Below are 20,040 nucleotides of genomic sequence, written 5' to 3'. Positions count from 1 at the left end.
ATCCAAACATAAAAACAAGTGAGAAGAAGGAATAAAAACACAAGTTCTGGCCTCTTATTCTGAAAAAGTGTCACGGTTCCTCCTTAGAGCTGGCATCTGGTTCATGCAGGTCTTGAAGGAATAAAGCTGGGACAAACTCTCTCTGCCTTGTTCTTCCTATATGCATATTTCAGAGCTTAAAATCACAGCACTGAGGCCAGCAATGAGGCACTTTCCATACCTTTGTGTATCCAGGCACCATCCAAACTGCTGCCACATCACTCTCCCTATCCTCTGAAGTCTCTCTTACCTATATGTTCCTGCCAGATACTTTGGGGTAGCACTACCTGACCAAGGGTATGAGTCTGTTGGAGCCAAGACCAATGCAGTACTTATCCCCACTGCACACTCACTAATGTTTTAGATGCAGAATACCTGCACAGAGCCACAGAGTCTGGAAGGAGAGAGCCTAGATGTGTTCAGACACAAGCTTTCCTTCCAGACTCTGGAGGGACCAGAGGACCTTCTGGACTCTGGGGAGGCATGGACAGACATGAGCAAGCACTGCTATTCCTATATAATATGTAGACACTTTGAACTCAAGCTACAACCAGAGACATGGAAAGCAAGTCACAGGGCTGTGAGAGTGCAGACCTGCCCTCTGCCTTGCACAGAGGCACTGCACAAGAAACATAACCTCTCACCCCACAGCTCCCATGCAGCAGCTCCCGACTTACCAGCTTAATGTTTCCTGTCATTTCAGTGCCCTGCATGCTTCCACCACCCCAAGTCCTCAGGGTCTTACTCTCCATGTCCCTCATTATCCTGCATCCTTAACTGCTCTTACAGAGAAAGTGTTCCCAGGGACACCAACAACACCACACCTATTTCCAGGGAAGGAGAATATCTAGGTATTAGAGCTTAATCCCCTCTGCTTGCCCTCTCCTGCTCACCAGAGGCAGGCAATGGAGGCAGAAAGCAGGACCCTTTCCAGCACCAAGCCTGCCCACCAGAGAGCCCTTGGGCTGGAGTGATGCTCTCCATGCAAACAAGGGATGCCTTTCCTGCAAGGAACACAAGTAAATCTTCCAGAGCTGCCAAAAGCAACCTGTTATAAATGACCCTCTAAGTTATGAGATATGGACCCTCCACGGTACAGTTAATAAATAATACCCCACAATCCTTCTAGGTACAGAAGTGTAAGTTCTTCTTACCCAAAAGAGGCACTGTTAAAAACAGAGTGTCAGGAAAATAATACTTTTTAATCACAAAGGAGGTATCTTTTTGAAAAATATAAGGAGCTTGCTGCAATCTCTCAAATCCAGAAGTAAAAAGCCTCTGCTACGACAACAAAACTGAATGCATGGAACAAAAGCCATCATTTTATAAGAAAAAAAAATCAGTAAAGCAAACCAGAATTTTATCCAAGCATTATAATCAGCTATTCACAAAGAAGAGGTTAAGATGGAAAGAGAGAGTGTGCATGTGAGAGTGCATTTATAATCCATTTTACTGTAACATTCTAAGGCCCTGAGATCGGGATTCTGTTGTGCCAAGCACAGTAGAAACCCCAAGAAATCAGCCCAGGCTGAGGAACAAGCACTGTGCCAGGGGGAAAGCAACACTGGCACAGAAAGGGGACACCTGAAACAGTGAAGCCCTGACAGGCTCCTTTTTCCCCACCTTCTTTTTCAGGAAATAATTCCCACCATCCAGTTTCCCTCCAGGTAACCTCCCAAAAACGCTTTTAATAAGGGGGCATCTGTTCCCAACAAACACACAGCAAAGGCCATCTTGCTGGCAGTATTTAATCGCTTCCAGTCGGTTTTCTTGGACATGTCTCTTCCACTTTATTTCCCTGCTGTGGCTTAAGCCTGATCCCTTCCTCTCCCCGCTTCCTTTTCAGATATGTGTTTGACAGCAGAGGAGAGCAGGTATCAGAGGCTCCCACATTTGCAATACATATGATAAAAAATGAAAGTTGAATTCATCAGTGCGTGTAAGAGCTCCAGCCAGGAATATCTAGATTTCCCTGGCCCAAAGGAGCGAATTTAAGGAAACCACTCCGTATTTTGGAGACCGGGGGTATGGTCAGCAGGAGCGCCGGACACACAATCCGCGGTCCCGCAGCTCGGCTCGCCTCCCGCACACACACAGGCTCCTTCCCGAGGGATCGCGGAGGGTCCCCCGAGGGTGCGCGGGGGTCCCCGGCCCCGCGGTGGCACCGGCACCGCCGCCTCCTCCGCCCCGCTTCCCCCATCCCCGCACCTCGCTCTCACCGTGCCGACCCGTCCTTGCTCAGGCCCCCGAGCACTGCTCCTCGGGCTCTCCTGAGAGCTTCCTCTTCTTTCTTTCTTATTTTCTCCCCCGTGCCAGCCGAGGAGTGGGGGCTGCTGCGGCCGCCGCCGCCACCACCGCCCGCCTCACCCCGCGCCGGGGCTGGAAACCTCCTGCTCCGACACAAACTTTCCCTTCGCGTGCGGGGAAGTTCACGGCCAGGGCGGGGCGTGTCCGGGCCCGATCCCCTGTCCCTGTCCCTGCCCACGCCTACAGGAACGGGATGTCCCCGCCCATCCCCACGCTCCGCGGCTCACCTGGGGACGCGGGGAGTGCACAGCTGTGCCCGGCGCCGCGCTCTCCTCTTCTTCCTCCTCCTCTTCCTCCTCTTCTTCTTCTACCTCTTCGTCGTCTCCTATCCGCGCCCCGCGGCTCCGCTCCGCCCTGCCCGCCCCTTTCCCCGCGGCCGCGCTCCGTACGCGCACGGGGAGGGTCCCCCCGCCCCCGGCGGGTCGCTCCGGGGAAGCGGGATCGGAGCCGGAGGGCGCTGTGAGAGAGGGAAGCGGCCGCGCTGTCCCTCTCGCAGTTAGCGGGGTCCGGCCGGAGGAGGCGGGTGCGAGGCGGGGTGTGCGGGGCCACGGCTCCCTCTCCTGGCCGGAGCCGTCCTGCCTGCGGGAGCTGCCTGCAGCCGGGAGCCAGGGGCTGGCCGTGTGGATGGTGCCCATGCCGCAGCCCCTGCGGGCTACCTGCCCTCCGGGAAAATAAAAGTTGCTCCTTCTCCCCTCTGATGTGCTGGGATTCCCTTACAGGAATTTCCTGCCTGGGCTCGCTGGAGAGAGCTGGCAACCTGGGCGCTTTGATGCCACCTCATTTCAGAGAAGTGACACCTATTTTTGCGTATCCCAGCCACAGATGCAGCCCAGCTGAGGCTGAAATTGTTGATGGATGAGGAGTGAGCACCTGAAAGAGGCTGCAAGGGCAATGTCAGTGAGTCTTGGGAGCAGAATAAGAATCTGCATAGATTTGGGCTAGCACCTGCTTCTGAAGAATGTGCCTGGAGATAATCCGTGCAGCCCCTAGTGCAGGAGTGCCCTTGCTCTGGTCCATGAGGAAAGCTCATTCTCCTCTCAAGCTGTCCTGGAGTCTCTTCCGTCCTGGCAGTGAGTGACCTGCCCTTATTGGTACTTTTATCACCTCTTGTCAGGCTGACAGCAAAATTATATGGCTGGACAAAAAGTCTTTAGTGCTAAGGAGACTCCTGTCTGCTCAAAGTGCTGCAGAGCTTCTTAGCACTATTGGCTACAACACTTGGATCAAGTTCAATACTTCAGTTGTTATCCTCAGAAGGTGAATCCAGGATATCTAGGAGACCAGATTTCACTCCACCATATGACGCTCCTCTGCAACAAACCTATTCTGGAGAGCAGGGTCTGGCCAGAGCATCTGGCACAACCTCTCATAGCCATTGCCATCAGTCATCTCCCCATTTTCTCTGCAAGGCCATATGAGGCACCACTGCACTCGTGGCTGCTGGGAAAGGAGATCCTTGATGAGCTGGCATCAGCTCATGCCAGCTCACCAAGGTGGGCACACCTGAAGTTCCCCCATCCTGAGGAAGAGTGGCTGCAGCCTGGCTATGCCACAGGCTGTGAAGGAGCTGTGATAGAAGGCCAGTGCTGCTCCTGCAGCTCCAGCAAGAACTACTCTTTCTCCAGCACCTTTCTCTCCTTCCCTTCACAGGGTTCTGGCACAGCAAAATCAGGCAGAAAGTTTCTTATCTCAGCAGCTTTCATGTCCTGGTGGTGAATGCCCTTGAAAATCTGCCTACTTGGCTTGTGCTTAGAATCAGCTCTACTCAAGCCATCTCTAACCCAATTCCATCCAAACATTAAAGTAACCTTTTAAGGCAGAGCTCTGTGTAGACTAATTTACTCCACTCTTAGGGCAGATTAGTCTGTATTTTGCTCCATGCTACCTCACAGCTCCAGGACCCAAGCTATCTTGTCTGGAGCTACTTTAGGTAGTATTACTGAATATAGGCAAAACTGGAATAACAGGACAAATTTTGTGAGCTGTATTTCCCAACATACTTACTCAGAAATATGTGCTTAAAATTGTCTGTTGAAATATGACAGTCCACTTTTCTCATAGAAGATGAAATAACAAAAGGGTTGCATATTTTAGTCGTGATATTTAATGCAGCTGTGGGAGTAGCTCAGCTGCTCTGGTGATTGCAAGAATTAAATAACAATAATGATTCCTTGTTCTACGTAATATCTGCCATCCATAGATACAGATCTGGGATAGGACATGTCATTATTCTTGTTTGGGAGGATCCAGGCACTGTTGCAATACAGGTAATGCAGGTTAACAGTCACACTTACACCCTGGGAAATTCATACCATTCCAAACTCCAAGCCTGCCAGTGCATATTAAGATCTTTAGGCCAGGGTTATTACCTTTTTCTGATTTTGACAAAAAGCTAGAATTCAACTTCAGACTTCCTTGAAAGGGTCATGAAGTAAGATTCAAGATCAAGTTTCCAGAGACTGTTTGAAAGCTACAGCTGATAGCAAAGCCCCAGATCACACTTGTTTATTGTGTTTTTGTGGCAAAGGTTTCAAACCTTTTTTGCTTATAGATTAAAAGGATCAGGAATCCTTTAACGTAAAATAAGGGTAATATTGCTCACTTGGGCTCAGTGCTGTCATAAGGATATTTTTATACTGCTATTTTTTCTCCCATCCTGTCTCCACACTTACACATGCTATTTCTGTGCAGGTTAAACTGCAACACAGTTACACCCTAGAGTGAATTATACTACAGTCTGAAGAGCAATTCAGTAAATAGAAAACATCTTTAAAGCCCAAAAAGGCAGCATTGTTCCACAATTTTTGGACTGGGAGCAAAGAGTAGCATTACTAAGTGAAACCGCGGGGGGGACTTAAATAGCAGAGGAATGTCCTGGTGTTTAGCCAGGACACTGGAGCTTCTGGCATTACAGCTGCTATGAAAATATTCCACAGATCTCCAGTAACAAGTGGCCGAAGGCCTTGGTTTGCTGCTGTTCTATTCCCATTAGGCAATTTAGAGCTAGATGCACAGGAGGAGCCTGGATCACAGAGCCCACTTCTCTGCTGTGCCAGGAACAATGTTGTTTATGGTCTTTTTCATGAAAAGACCATCCTCCAACTTAAAACAATTTTGTGTTTTCTGCCTGTTATTCCTTCTGTGATATTCACCCAGGTTGTCCGTGCCCCTGACGGTCAGGAACCTTCATGTCATTTCCATCACCAGTTTATTCCCACATGTTCTGGCACTAGCACTGACTTCCATTTCAGTAGCTGCTTTGCTCACTGCTCATTACTCAAGTATTTTTGTGGAGATGGTTCCTGTCTCCTTTTACCCCCTGAGCTACACAGGACTGGCTTTTCAATCTTCTTTCCTAAATGACTCTCAGTTCACCTCAGACCTCTTCCCTCCATCTGCTCTGGTTTCAATTAGTCTTAAAGTGCATATAGATGACCAAAAGTAATTAGAGTATCAAATGGGAGGAGGTCTCACTGATGCTTCATACAGTGACATTAAAGTCTCCATTTCTCACTGAAATATCTCACCTGGTAATCCCAAGCTGGCATTTATCTTTCTGCAAATAAGTTGTGGTGGTCACCTCATATTTCTCCTCCATTTTTCCTTGCAATACTAAGTTCTCAGGCTCGATCAGGAACTCATTACTACACCCTTGTCAGTTCCCAATTCCCTTATTTTTGTCCTGACTCTCAGACTGCACAGTTTTCCAATTTGTTTGTTCTTAGCCAGCATTTCTGACACTGGGAGATCAAGGTAGTTTCATAACGTCTAGAAAACATGTTCTTGCTTGCTACTTTACTCACACCCACCTAACCCATTTTTCCTTCTTCCTAGTTCGGGAAACAAGCCCTAGACTACATACAATTATGGTCTGTGTAGTTATAAATGAACGTGCCTTCTGTGTTTGACACCTACGTTTTAACTGGCATCAAGAGGAGCACGCCTGGTAACCTAAGACACAGGACAGAGGAGAAACGGGAGAATGACAGACATTTCTGACATAGCAGCACATGGACCTCCCATCTGCTTCTGTCAAGGGAGCTGAGGTTACCCCCACATGGGTGTAAGGGCTGAATATTTTCTGCTGGGACCATTTTTCAGCAAGGAACCTGAGCCTGGCTGAACATGCTGGCATGGCTTTCAGACAGGTATGAACTGCTCATTCACCAAATGCATGAGGAATTGCAATTGTATCTGTGTCGGGTGAGCTTGACTGACACACGTTGTGTATTCTCTGCCATACTGAGTATGTCCAAACTAGATCTCAACTCTCACTCCCAGTGAGGCATGTTGAGTGAACCTCTACAAAAACCCTGCACAACGAGGAGGGATTAGAAGCACAGCTTCATTATGAGTTCATCTATGTTTATTCCTGAGGATGTGGCAAATAGCTGTTGTCCATGTTAATCTGCTAAATATCGTTAGTGTCTCTTCCTCTGTGTTACACAGTGGTAGGGCTGCTAATGCAAATGGTTCTTAAATGGAAACTTGACCTTACATGACTTGCATCTAAGTCCATTCAAATCTCTGTCACACATGTTTTGATACAGCCTAAGGCCAGAGATATTTCCAGTCCTGTGAGTCTGTGTTTCATACAAGCTAAAGCTATTTCAAATCAGCGATGGAGAGGAATATCTTCTCATCCTGCTAAAGGCTTTGACTTTTGGCAGATATCTGACCCACAAGTACATACGTTGCACATGGTTTGTGTTTAGGATGTCCGAACATCCTTCTGCACAATGTATTCAAACATACCACATTTGTATAAATTGCCTGACCATGGAGGTTGCAGGAACACTTAAACTGGGTTGGCATTTCAGCTGGGCAAGACCAGTGTCTGTCTCAGTCAGTCTTTGAAGAAGCCATCGAGCCTGGCCATTAATTAAGCTGCAGCTTACCTCACTTGCTCACTGATGCCAGTGGGAAGTGGCAGGCTGTCAGCAGATTAATAAAGCTAGATGGGCTGAATACAACCTTGGTCATCGAGGCAATTCCCTACTGATGGGTATTTCTACACAGAGTGGTCTCTGGAGATGATTTCAGACACCTGGCTTCTCTGGCTGATGGTTTGCTGACACCACTGCAAATGGGAAAAGGCATTGAAGTAACACGCTTTCCTGGGAGACAATTAAAAGACCTTAAGGAAGAAAGAAAAGCCTTAATACATCATATTTTTATCCTAGCTATTTGTAAAAGCTCTTCATGTCTTGATAGAAGTTTATACAGATGTTTTGATGCTTTAATAGTTTTTCAGTAGTCTTTTTTTCTGAACAAACCTCAACTTTTATGGGTAACTGTCTGATGATAAACCACAATGGTTATGGAAAAAAAGAGAGCATCATATCTGGTGAATTAAAAAAATTCCAGAAGCATATTCCAAAATCTTATTATTATAATCAGTAACAGTTTACTTCTCCCCCTAAAGATACAAGATCATTCTGCAGAATGGCTTTTAAAATATTTGGTTTCACTTCAGCAGTGATGAGGCAACATTAACCTTTACACTCTGGGTTTATCTGTGCACAAGCTAAGGATTGCTTAAGGAAAACAATTCTTTTGTGTAACTCTTTTGTGTAAAAAGGTTGCAAAAGCAACAGAAGATTTTAGGAGCAAACTCCAGAAACTGCAGAAAACCTTACACAATCCCTGAAAAGGGCAGCTGCAGGTTAGCAAGACCTTGATGTAGGGAGATGATGTTACTTGCCAAAATTGGGAATTCCTCCCTGTTAAAACAAGCTGGCATGTTTTAACCAAAAGGCAGGACCCTCTGCTCCTGTTAATCAGTGCTTCTGATGGAGCTGTAGCAGTTCATGATGGTGAAGGCTTTTGGCAATGCTGATTGCTGTGGCTGGGCAAAATACCCATCTGCACAAAGAGTGATTCCTGGCATCCTTGCAGCTCTTTTCCCAGGTTAGTGTGTTTCCAGGCATTTGAAAGTTCCTTTCTCTTAACAGCTGCTATCCATCTTTATAAAAACAAGCATAAGAGATGAAGCAGAATGGCCAGTTTTGCTCTAACTCCATTGACCTCACTGGATTTATATTAGAGAAGATTTTGGAGTAATAAATTCGCATTTGCACAATTACTAGAAACGTGCTGTAATTCCTTCCACCCCGAGGGCTATTGATTTCCCAGATGCCAGATCAGCACAATGCAGCCCTGTGTCGCTGCAGGGGACCAGCTCTGGTGACAGGAGCAGGGGGACAATGCTGGCCTTGCTGGCACTGAGTCACAGCCATGGTGCTGCTCGGATGTGGGTGGCTTCTGCTAAAGGCCCACCCCACCTGGTCATCATTACCTCCTGAAGTACCAGAGAGGAAAGTTTCTGGAGCAGCCTCCTGGCAGATGCAAGGAGGGTAAACAAACCTAACAGATCAATCAGTTTTTAAATGGAAATCAGTATGATTATAAATGTCATCATGAGTCTGTGAAAGCAGAGGGCAAGGCTCAGGAATGCTCCTGGTAACTTCTAGTCCTGAGTTTCCTCATCTGTCTTCAAGGGAAAATCAGAAGGCTTTAAAACTTATTTTCTTCCCAGAGGCAGGAAGAGGGATTGAGCCAAAATTTGCAAAGGTGCAAAAAAATACTATTAGCCTCCCAGGACATAACAAGCTTGAACAGAGGTTTTTGAAGGAATAGGTGAGCTATAGGAATATTCCATTAATTGTGGATAGTGTTTGGAGAAGAGCTATAAAGGGCAGCAGAGGAAGTATTCAATTTGTGTGAAGAATAATGAAAGGATGCTGCCTGCATGTGTGGCTACAACCTACGGCTCTCACAGGAATGTGGGCACCTTGAGAAAAATATTTTGGTTAGGGCAGTTAATTACTGCTATGTAATTTGACAAAAAAAGACTGAATTAAGTCACTGGAAATTGGACAGATATATAGGCAGCCTTAAGACACAAGCCACACTTATGGAAACTTTTTTTTTTTTTTTTTTGAAGCAGATCACCCACCTGCCTCTTCCTTATGAAATGAGAGATCTTAAAGATCACTGAAGAGGAGGGAATCAAGAGCAACACATTTGTTAGCAAGTCATAAATTTGCAGGGAGAAAGCGAGGGGAGCAGAAAAAGAATGAACTTGAATTTCACAAGGGCGAGAGGCACTCTCGAGCCCAGGCAGTTGCTCTGCTCATGGCAGAGAGCCACCAACTGGGAGATGCAAAGTAGCAGAGCAGCATCTGACAATGAAGTTCACAAGTCGTTAACCAGCAATGTAAAGACGTACTCGACAGGCTGCAAGTGAAACGACCTCTCAGGTTTAACACTTAGTCTTCTTAATATCCCAGAGATATTTCTGAAGAGAGTAATTGGCCAAAATGAAATGAACAATAAACCCTGTGATGGAAGTCAATGCTCCTGGGAACTTTTAATTTTTTTTCAGTTAAAATTCTCTGTATTACTGTTTCTCTGTGTAAAGCATGGATGAAAGATCCTGGGTGAGCCAAAGTCCTCTGCCCATCCTTAGAAGGCTGAAGTTAGAGGACGTTTCAAATCAAGGTTGCTTATCCTGGTAAACATAAAATCTTCATCTGATCTGAAACAAAAGGTGTCCTTTCATGTTTGAGCCACTCAACTTTTTTTAAAACCACTTAAAATACTTCAGATTTGCATTTTTTTCTTTAAGATTTGACTTCTATTTTGAGCACATTAAAATTCTCCCCTCCACTCCTTTTTAGTCAAAACTCTTCACTGAATTCTTCTTCAGTTTATAAATAGTTTTGGTCCCTCTAAACCATCATTTTTATGACTTTCATATTTCTGGAAAAAAAGGCACTGCTATTATTAGTCATCTACAGCCTTCAAGACATTACCCAAAGTATTGTCAAACAACTTCTGTTCCACTATTACTGGGAGGACACCCTATTAAACGGATGTTTTTTCCTTTGACCAGTCGCTTCAGACAGGTTTCTCAACCCACAGTTGTGCAATCAGTTAGCAAATTATTTTGAGGTTGAAAAATACCCTCAGAGAAAATTTCCAGTTTGTTCTCACATGGCTGTGTGCTCCCGGTAGCCCTTTGATTGAGCCCAAGCCACCACATTCAGGTTCACCAAGAATGACCCATGTCCATAGGATGGGGAATACACGTGAGATCCCACCCTAATGGACAGGAGCAGTGCATTGGGTGTATTAAGTTGGGAAAAAGCTATGTACCTGATGCTACAAAATAACATAAGAAATTTAGTGGTTTTGATAAAAATGTGGGTTTATGGGGAGGAAGCTGTTTGTAAATAACTGTAACTCCCCATCACTTTCTAGATATATCTGTGCATAATGTCTGGCTGGTGCTTCCCTTTAGCTCCACTTTCCTGCTCTTGCCACAGCTGAGATATAATTACAACCTGTGTTACCTGTACTAAAGTCATGTTTAGAGTATAATTTTTAGCACATCCAAGATCTAAATGAAAGCTCTCCCTTGCAATGAGTGGTAGAAGAAAAGGTAATAGAAAACAAATGTTACCTAGCAAGCCAGTTGAATAACTTAAAATCTGGACTTCCTTGTGAAGAAAAATATGGGGCTACAACTCTTCCCTTCCTCATGAACACTCTGCTTTGCTGGTGAAAAGATATCTCCTTAAGCTTTTTACCCGGTGAAATCACCTAACCTATCATTTTCAGCCATGGAATTTTTCTGCTCACACATGCTGTCAGTTGTTCTGTAGGGTTATTTCTCATGCAAACCAAAATAGTTCCTGATTTAAAATGTTCCTCAACCTGACTGTTCACATGATAAATGACATAATGGAGTTGCATTCGTTAGCACCAGAAACAAACTCCAAAATAGAAGCAGACAATTACTAAACAAACATTCTGTAATTATCTTTTCTTTCCTGACCAGCTGAACGATGAAGAAAGCAGCAATGTGTAGAGCTCATGATTAGAGCTGGTCATTTAGGCAAGAAAAAATATCGGACTCCAGTGTATTTCATCAACCAGAATGTGGAGGGAGCTGGTTACAGCTGATGGAACCAATATTGTGGTGGATGTTGATCATTTTCCCGGTGTTGACTCCCACTTACTTCCCTTTTTATATTTTTAATCTGTCTCCTAAATCACTTCACGCAGCTGTGTCTGGCTTATTTTCTTCTGTCTTGCATTAATAATTAATTCCATTGCTCTTGGTATGCCCTTGACCTTCAGCCATTTCCAACACCTTGATATAAATCTTTAGATGTATCACACTATATATTCCATTATACATGTTTGAATACTACATGGAGGTGTTCACAAGCAGGCATGTCCTCATAAGAATTGTGAGAGACTTTTCCAGACCTTTTTTAGTACTTCTCTGGAGCTCATTAGTCCATTATCTGGCAACGTAATAGTCTCATTCTGAGCCACACCATTATTTCAATTACAGAACGGTCATAATTAGACTCTCTGCTCATTAGGACTTCATTGCTTCATCTACATATGGGAACCTGTATATATCTTAATTAAAAGAAGAAGAATTTGTTGTTGTTTAAACATGAGTTTAACCTTAAATACGATTCTACAAATTAAGGACAAGCTTAAGTGTTCTTTTATGTATAATAGTGAGGATAACATTTATTGATTACTTGCCAAAGCAAAATAGGTATTCCTGATGTTCAAGGCAAAACAGTTTACAGATGTTGCATCTGCTTGTGAATGAATTCATGTGGTTTGGACTCTGACTCTGGGTTAACACTTCTGCTCTGTGTGTCTCAGGTCCAGTCCCAAGGGTTGTGGTTAACTTGGAAATGTTGACTGTGGGGCTATTTGTTGGGAATGCAAGGAAGGCTCAGGGGAGTTCCTGCCTGATAGGCTGGTGGGTTCCTTCCACTGGCTGCTAAAGCCACATCTTGCCTGGTGGTAGAGAGGCAAAGAGTTTGGTGCCTTTCACATTAAATGTTAGGAAGAAATTCTTCCCTGTGAGTGTGGTGAGGCACTGTCATGGGTTGCCCAGAGAAGTTGTGGATGTCCCATTCCCAGAAGTGCTCAAGGCCAGACTGGATGGGGCTTTGAGCAACCTGGTCCAGTGAAAGTTGTCCCTGCACATAGCAAGGGGGTTGGAAGTAGTTGATCTTTATGGTCCCTTCCAACCCAAATCATTCTATGATTCTATAATTCTTGATATGTCATTCTGGTAAACATTTCATTTGTTGAATGAAGAATCAGTTTCTTTAAATGTGAAGCAAAAGTTGTCACCAGGGAATATCGTGAAAGGAAGAGTCTGAAGTTTAGTCATTATTTGTTCAAAATATTCAGCATGTATTTACAAAGAACAAGGCACGACTCAACCACTGCAATGCAGGGTGATGTTTTGTTTTTCCCAAAAGTATTTATGATATATATTATCATTAGTTTAACTCCTGATGAGCCCTAACAAAGGAGAGTTTGGCACTGTGAAGTTTTGCGGGTCTGTGGAACAGAGTCTCAGAACAACCATGGCACAAGTCCTCTCTCAGACTTATTCCACGTAGTGAAAATCCAAGCCTAGTGGATTGCTAGAGACCTGCCTAAAGCAGCAGTATGGGCACCCTGTATAGCAGAGCTGGTGAATCCTGAAGGCCTCCTATGGGCCTGCCTGCAGAGGAGGGGAGCTGCTGCAAGTCCCCAGGGAGCAGCTCTTCATTTTTCTCTCCCACTGTAGCCAGGTGTGCTTGTACTTCTGGAAGTAGCAAGGCAAGTCCTTTGCATTTCAGCTGCATATCCAAAGGGCATGTGGTTTTGTTATTGCTGGCAACATCTGTCATCTCTTCCTGAAACAACTCTCCAGGCATGAGGTAGATAAAATTTGGTGGTACTGTGGATAAAATCAACTACTGCTAGTCTCTGTAACAAAATAAGGAACACTCCAGCCTTGCATTCAACAAGAGAGGGAAGGTTTAATATGCAAAGCAATAATTCACAAGGCATCTGCTGTTCTCTTTCTATTAACCCTTAAGACTAGCCCAGAGAAATGTGGAAGATCAGTCCTTTTGCTGTCCTGGTACAGTGCCCGGGGCTTTACCTGATAAACTGCTACCAGGTGAAGACAGCTCTATCATATGTTGTTCTGTAACAAGGAGTGGATTAAAGATACAAGCAGAGCTACTTCATCACCATGGCCTAATGATATTCAGTAAATACAAGCGCTCTGAACCACTTGGATTCCAGGAGCAGGAGGAGCAATGATTGATTAAATCTTCCATGTTCAAGATCAGAAATAAAGTCAGGGGGATGCTGCAAAAGGGCAGCAAAAAGCAGAGAATATTGATTGCAAGTCACTTCAAATGTTAGGAAACATCTCATCCTCCCAAAGTCCAGGGAAAATATTTAATCTTTTAATAACTTTTTTTTAAAATCAGTCAATATCACCAAAATCATTCTTCTGGGAGACATTATTCTAGTCTTCCCTATTTTTATATGCTGAGCAGATTATGCAATATCAGAGGAAATATTATTGCTCAAGGACTCGTGTCTTGTGGTTTAAAGATGCAACACACAAGTGGAAGTACTGGAACAGAAGTGGGACTGCCTGTGTCCACCATCACCAGTGGTGAGAGCAGGGAATGGCAGGGCAAGCAGAGCTGCTGGCTCATGGGCCGCCTGCCCAGTTGGCAGACACAGGAGTTTGTCTGGGAAAACTGGGATTTTTTTGGCTTTGAAGATGAATCCAAAAAGTGTAATGATTGTTCTAAGCACTCTTAAAATCAAATTTGGGGAATTTTACCCTTTTTTCAGCGAGTACTCCCCACCCTTGTTTCACGCTAATGCAATACAAACTCAGTTTTTTAGAAGATTCATTCAAGGACTGAATTGGCCAGGTCCTGAGAACAGTCTTATAGAATTAAAACTTAAGAAATTGCAAATATGAAAATCAATCAGCTTTTTTCATTTCCTTACTTTTTGAAAATATCTCTTTTGTTGATTGTTTAGACAAAATTATAGAGTATGGCCTGCATTAATTTGTTGGGGTTTTTCCAAAGAGTATTTATTGTCTTGATAAGAACAGAAAATTCTATCTATCTATGCAATCTATCTCTGCATACAAATTATTGTTTTTAGCTGTGATTTTCTAACTCCCAAGGGAATTAATGAGCAAAGAAGAGTTCTCAGTAATGCATGCATGTGCATATGACTGTATATAGATTTTATATTACTTATTTATTATTTATGTCACAGGAGCTTTTTCAAAACATCACTGTATATTTTGCTTTGAAAATATTGATCTAGAAGAATTACTGACCTGTCTCTCTGCCTTGTCCCTCTTAGTGCCAGCTCAGGTCCCTTTTTGTGACCCCACTGTGGGTTCAGTGCAATGCCTCAGCCTGTGCCATGCCTGGGCTGGAAGCTTGAGGGCCTGAATCATTCTTATGGTTCCACTTGCTGATACATCTGAGACCTGCTGTATGGCACCAGGGAAGTCCCCAGCAGTGATGGCAGTGAGGAGAGACACTCTGAGAAACGTGGCATGCAGTGCATGGCCCCCGTGGAGCAGACCCTCCTGTGTGCTGCACTGCACCACGCTGCACCGAGGAAAGCCTCCATCCCTCCCCAGTGAGCTGGGACCTGTGATTTCAGCATCCTGCTGGCAATGTCAGTCTTCTGAGGCAGAAAGACACAGCAGGCTCTTTTGATTAAAAATAGGTCAAGATTTAATTGAAATGAAGAAACATTTTTGGTTGTGCAGAAATTTGAACCAGCATTGAACTTTCCTTTTTTTTTTTTCCCCCGCATTTCATGCTCATTATTTGAAAGATGTGCAAAATTTCTGGATTTCTGGAGTCAGTGGTAATACGATAATGTAGTAAAACTCTCCCCTTGCTGTCCTCTCCCCCAAAATCATTCCTGAAGTTTTAGGCATCATTTCACACATCACTAAGTAAACATCCCCCTTCCCATCACTGGCCTGATGGAGACTTAGTACATTATTGTGTAAAGCAGAGCAATCATGATATGAAATGCAATACACGGGCAATTTCAGTATCCTTGAGGTATCTCTGCCAGGAGCATGGAAAGCAGTTCAATTTCAAGAGTAATGAGATTAATTTGCAAGTCGTTTCTATTGAGCCTTTTGTGATTTTGCTGTTCTCTCCTACAGTTACAGGTCTTGACTAATAAACAGTGTTATTATATATAATAGAGAACATTTCCCTGTCTCAGAGTGCAGTGTGGTTAGAGAGGGCAGACTTTAGCTTGATTTTTGTAATATTTTCCAATTAGATGACCAGACGTCAGTGTTCAAAATTCCTGTTTGGTGGAGGTTTGCAATCATAGCTCCTTAGCAACTGAAGTAACATTAAATTAAACTGATAAATGATGCTCTAAAAAAAAAATTAAGAACTTCAGCTGAGTGATTAATTTTTTATGCCCTTTTAGGAAAGATTTACAGGATGTGATGTGCATTTGCTATCTGCCAAGTGCAGTTCTTCATCACCTGAGTACACAAGCTTTGCAAAACAGTTTTCTGATGAAGTGTAGAGTAGATCGATTCACCCTTCCCAGCTGATGAGGAAAGATCTATCCCTTTGTTAAAACTTTTCCTTTCACCCTGGCTGCAGCCTTGGAGAGTCCTGGCCAGTGTGGGAGATGGCAAAGCTGTCACTTGAGGCATGGGCCAGCCACAGGCACCCTTGTGGCCCAGCTATGATATTATGGACCAACTCTCTCCAGCACCTCTTTCTACCATGCTGTGCCACTTCTCTTCATGCACAAGATACTGAACTTACAAACAAAAGAAAACCACAACCTCCACACCCCAAACTCTGTTTGACCATTCCTCCTCTTTCCTTTCCTCCTTGGTTTTATTAAAACCATAGTTTTAATCCAGTACATGGAAGACGTTGAGACCAAGCCTATTCCTTTCTTGGTGATGAGAAAGAGCCTGCTCCCTTCACTCAGAGAGACAGGCAGCATGTCCTGCCTCCTACAAGCTAGTCCTCTCTATAGGCTTTCATGTCAGGCAATGCTGAGATAGAACTATGAGGGGTGGAGGCATTAGGAATAAGGTTTGGAGTGGATCTTGTGCACAGTGAGGTGATGCTGTGCCTATGATCCCAAGCCCACCCTGGGAGTCTGCCTTTACGTACTCGGAGAAAGGATTCAATGCTCAGGTCAAGGGAAGGCTGCAGGCACTTTTTGTTGACGGAGCTCCCCAGCCATTTCCATGTCTTTCCTCTGGACTATCCTGACATGTGCCACTGCCCTGCTGTGACTTCCAGCTCCTTCACAGTGAAGTCACTAGTAAAAGGCTACTTGTTTTATACCCTCCAGTTCTCTTTTCTTTTCCACCGATTGCTGTATATTGCAGGCAATCCTTCCGACATGTGCATTTAATCAGTTTGTGACAGGAAGATGGGTCAATGGTTGAGCTCTGAATAAAGAGTAAGAGCCCCAAACTGGAAATAGGAATTGCTCTGCTGAGCACAATTCCGGTGCCCTGGCTCCCATTACAGACAGATGAAAGTAGGAGAGTAATTATGAATTATATTTCTTCTGCACCGTTGTTAGTGTGAATCTAGTTTATGCATCATAATAGAAAGGCTTTCCAAAAAATACTTCATTGTTCCGTAAATTCTCCTTTTCCATGACGATGTCCAATTTCTTTCTGAATTATGTTTGGCTCTTGCCCTCAATAATTTCCAGCAGCCTTGTATTTCATGAGGCATTTATACACTCACTGTAAAATCTTTTGATGGGCTTTAAAAGGTTGGATTAAAGGATTTGACACCCATGAACTACCTGCCAGTTGGCTGACAGTGCCTTCTAGCTTCACTCCCTCCTGTTGTTGCTACCAAGAAAATTCTTGCCCAGAGAATATTTCCAATTTGCCTTGACATTGGCAGTGATTCTCAAAGTATCTTCAGGCTCTTCATCTTTGAAGACTGAAACAACAGTCCCAGGCTGGCCTCCATCAAATCAACAAATCTACTCCCATGGGATTGCACACTCTTGAGGTATGCCCCAGTCCTTTCCCAGAAGCCAAAGACATTAGAGATGGAAGCAGAAACCTCCAGGTTAGTTATTCCATTTCCAGATGAACTAGTCCATTTTTAGGTTAAGTGGTCCAGAGAACACAGAGCTGTTCTCCACACAACATGTTCTCCACTCCCCACTTTAACAGGTTTTGTAGCAGGACTCATTCCTGCTTCTTATTCTGCAAGCATAACTCATAGACAAAGAACAAATCATTTGCTCCTAATAGAGTCTTCTATTGCCTCTCAAGACAGTTCTCTGTGATCTTTCCCTGCTATGAACAATGACTTACATTTTCCAGTGTCTTTGCAGAATAGTAGATGTCCACGAAGCCTATGCAGCCCAAACCTTCTTTCTGGTTTGAGAACAGTCTTTCTTGCATTATTTGCCCAACAGTCTGCAAAACACCAGACTGTGGGTCGTCAGAGAGGTACAGAAAGCCCAGCTGACCCACTGATTTTAGTGGAGTGAATCTGTGTCAGTGCAATGTTCCTCCTGTTCTGTAGGAGTTTCAGAAAATGACATTAAAATATTCCTAGACCTCTTGTGAGCACCAAGAAAACAGGTGTTTTGTCACGGAGCACATAAGAATTTGTGGTTTCCTCTTACTTTGAATGTCACCACCCATTAATTCTGTTTATAATGTTTTGGATATACCATTGTGTTTCCCTCGCTCCATGCTGTCCTCCAGCTCTTCAGGCAGAGAGCAGCTCTGTCACTACTGGATGTGATGCTGAACCTTACCTTCCTTCAAGGAAGATGATTTCCAAGAAAGTTATTCTAGATTTATTGGATCAAGTCTTAAACCTCAAGAGGTAACTTGGGCTGTATTTTATATAGAAAACAGTTTTCCCTGCAGATGAAAACTTAGGGCAGAGTTTCTCTTATTTTATAGAGCTGCTTTGGCAACTGTCTATCTTGGGATTAATGGTGATGGGGTAATTTAGATTCTGTAGCAACTCGAGATAGATGGATTTACAGAGTTATCAATAAATCCACTTCCAGGCATCTTTGCTTTAATTGAATTTAGTGCCATGGAAAAGATGATGAAGGAAAGCTCTTCTTCATCTGCCTTGAGAATAAAGGTCCAGCTGAGGCAGGACCAGCACATTTTGCCTTTATTGCCAGTGCAGGCAGTACCCACAGGTGGGATGGCAGAGGGATGCTGCCTGGATGTGCTGCCACAACCTGTGCAGAGCAGGAGGGAGGTTGGCAGCCTTGTGGTCCCCATCCCAGGGCTTGAGCTGGATGGCAAAGACTTGTGAAGTAGATTAAGGGGAGCTTATAGACCACCTGGCAAGTCTGTATTTGAAGTGTATTTGTTTGCATCACCTAATCTCCTAAAGAAACAGGGCAGCATGATCACATTACTGATGGACCGATGTCCATCCATCTCATTGCTCTGACTCCACAAATGCTGGCCATTTTTAGCCTGATTTGAATCATCACAAACAAACTCAAACCTAATCATTCCTACAAGTTTAAAAAAAAAATAACTGTCAGGTAAAAAAGAGAGAACTGAAAATGCTTCCATGAGGAGGAGGACACATCAAATACAATAACATTAGGACAATATGAATTTGGGGCTGTCAAGCTGAGACATCAAGTGGGAAAGGGCCATCTCCATAACCAGGACCAGCTTCTCAGCTTTACCCAGTGCATCAGAAATGCCAGTCTCCTGCTGCCTCACTCAAAGCCTGGCCACCCTCTCATTTTTCTCACTGTGTTGGCAGGAGATTTGTGAGTACATCACCATGTGCCATTTCAAGCTTCATTTGAATAAGCGTCCCATATAATAGACTTTTATAGCTCTCTTCTGTGAATTCCAAATTAACGCAACTAATTAAAATGTTCCAAAGTTTTATGTAAATAACTAATTAGCATTTGAGAAGGAATAGTAAATTCACAGATGGTCATGCTCCACTCTGGGCCCACTCTGCACGAGTGTTGGGCCCTCGGTGTAACATCCTGCCTGGCAGGAGTGGACAGCCCAGGTTTCACCCCAAGGATGTCCCAGCACCATCCACCCTGCCTGCAGGCAGTGGGAACTCTGTGTCTGGTAGGATTAGGCCCATTCTTTATGTCCCTGACACTAGGGCTTGCAAGAATAGGGTGATCATGGGAGTGTGGATGAAAATATCAAGGCAGAAGAGATCTCTGCACAGGAGATGAGGTGGGTGCCTGAGCTGTGATTTTCAGTGAATATCTTTTAGGAATGGAAGCTATTATACTTAACACAACATAGCTGAAACTCAGCACTCCTGAGTTCCAGCCCCAGCATTCCCACCAAGACCCTGGAAGTCTCTGTTCTGTCACACAAGCAATGTGTCCAAGCACCACAAGTGAGAATGAAGCTGAATATTTTCTTCTTCTCTCACAGTATTAGAGCTCATTGGTATCTGTAACACACTGGAGAGACTCAGGAGAGGTGGTACAGAAGTAATATCTTGTAAGAATGAGGAAGTTTAAAAAATTAGATTCACATCTAATATTGATTGCCATCCTGGTGGAAGTGAGAAGAGTGTCCCTTCTCTGACATCTAGACTCTCATATGTATCAGGAGGCTTACATTTATACAGCCCATTTAAGTGCTATTACAGTACAAAAAGGACCTCTGCAAAAACAAAGAAGGAATTGGTCAGTAGAAGGTTGTTTGCTCCAGAAGAGGGAGATTATCACTAGAGCTAATTAAGGGAGGAGGATCATTTTCCCTTCCAACTACCCTCAACTGTTTTAAGGGCACTTCTGAGTGTTTGCACCTTTTCC

General features: G+C 44.1%; 1 protein-coding gene across 5 annotated transcripts in view; it reads right to left on the bottom strand.

The window, feature by feature from the left end:
- IL1RAP (interleukin 1 receptor accessory protein) overlaps positions 1-2,825 on the bottom strand; it is a 50,994-nt gene extending 48,169 nt beyond the window's left edge. Inside the window, exon 1 of one of the 5 annotated variants that reach the window (XM_064666219.1) lies at positions 2,574-2,825. The gene's annotated coding sequence lies outside the window, so the exon portion shown is untranslated. Of the gene's footprint in view, positions 1-2,247; positions 2,516-2,573 lie in introns of those variants that run through there. The other 4 variants (XM_064666222.1, XM_064666224.1, XM_064666220.1 and 1 more) reach the window with 4 other exon arrangements.
- Between the last annotated feature and the right edge of the window lie 17,215 nt (positions 2,826-20,040).

This window comes from Pseudopipra pipra, chromosome 10 (assembly GCF_036250125.1).
Source record: "Pseudopipra pipra isolate bDixPip1 chromosome 10, bDixPip1.hap1, whole genome shotgun sequence".
Lineage (NCBI taxonomy): Eukaryota > Metazoa > Chordata > Aves > Passeriformes > Pipridae > Pseudopipra > Pseudopipra pipra.
Note: the sequence above shows the minus strand (reverse complement) of the source record. Positions and strands in the feature narration are given on the sequence as shown.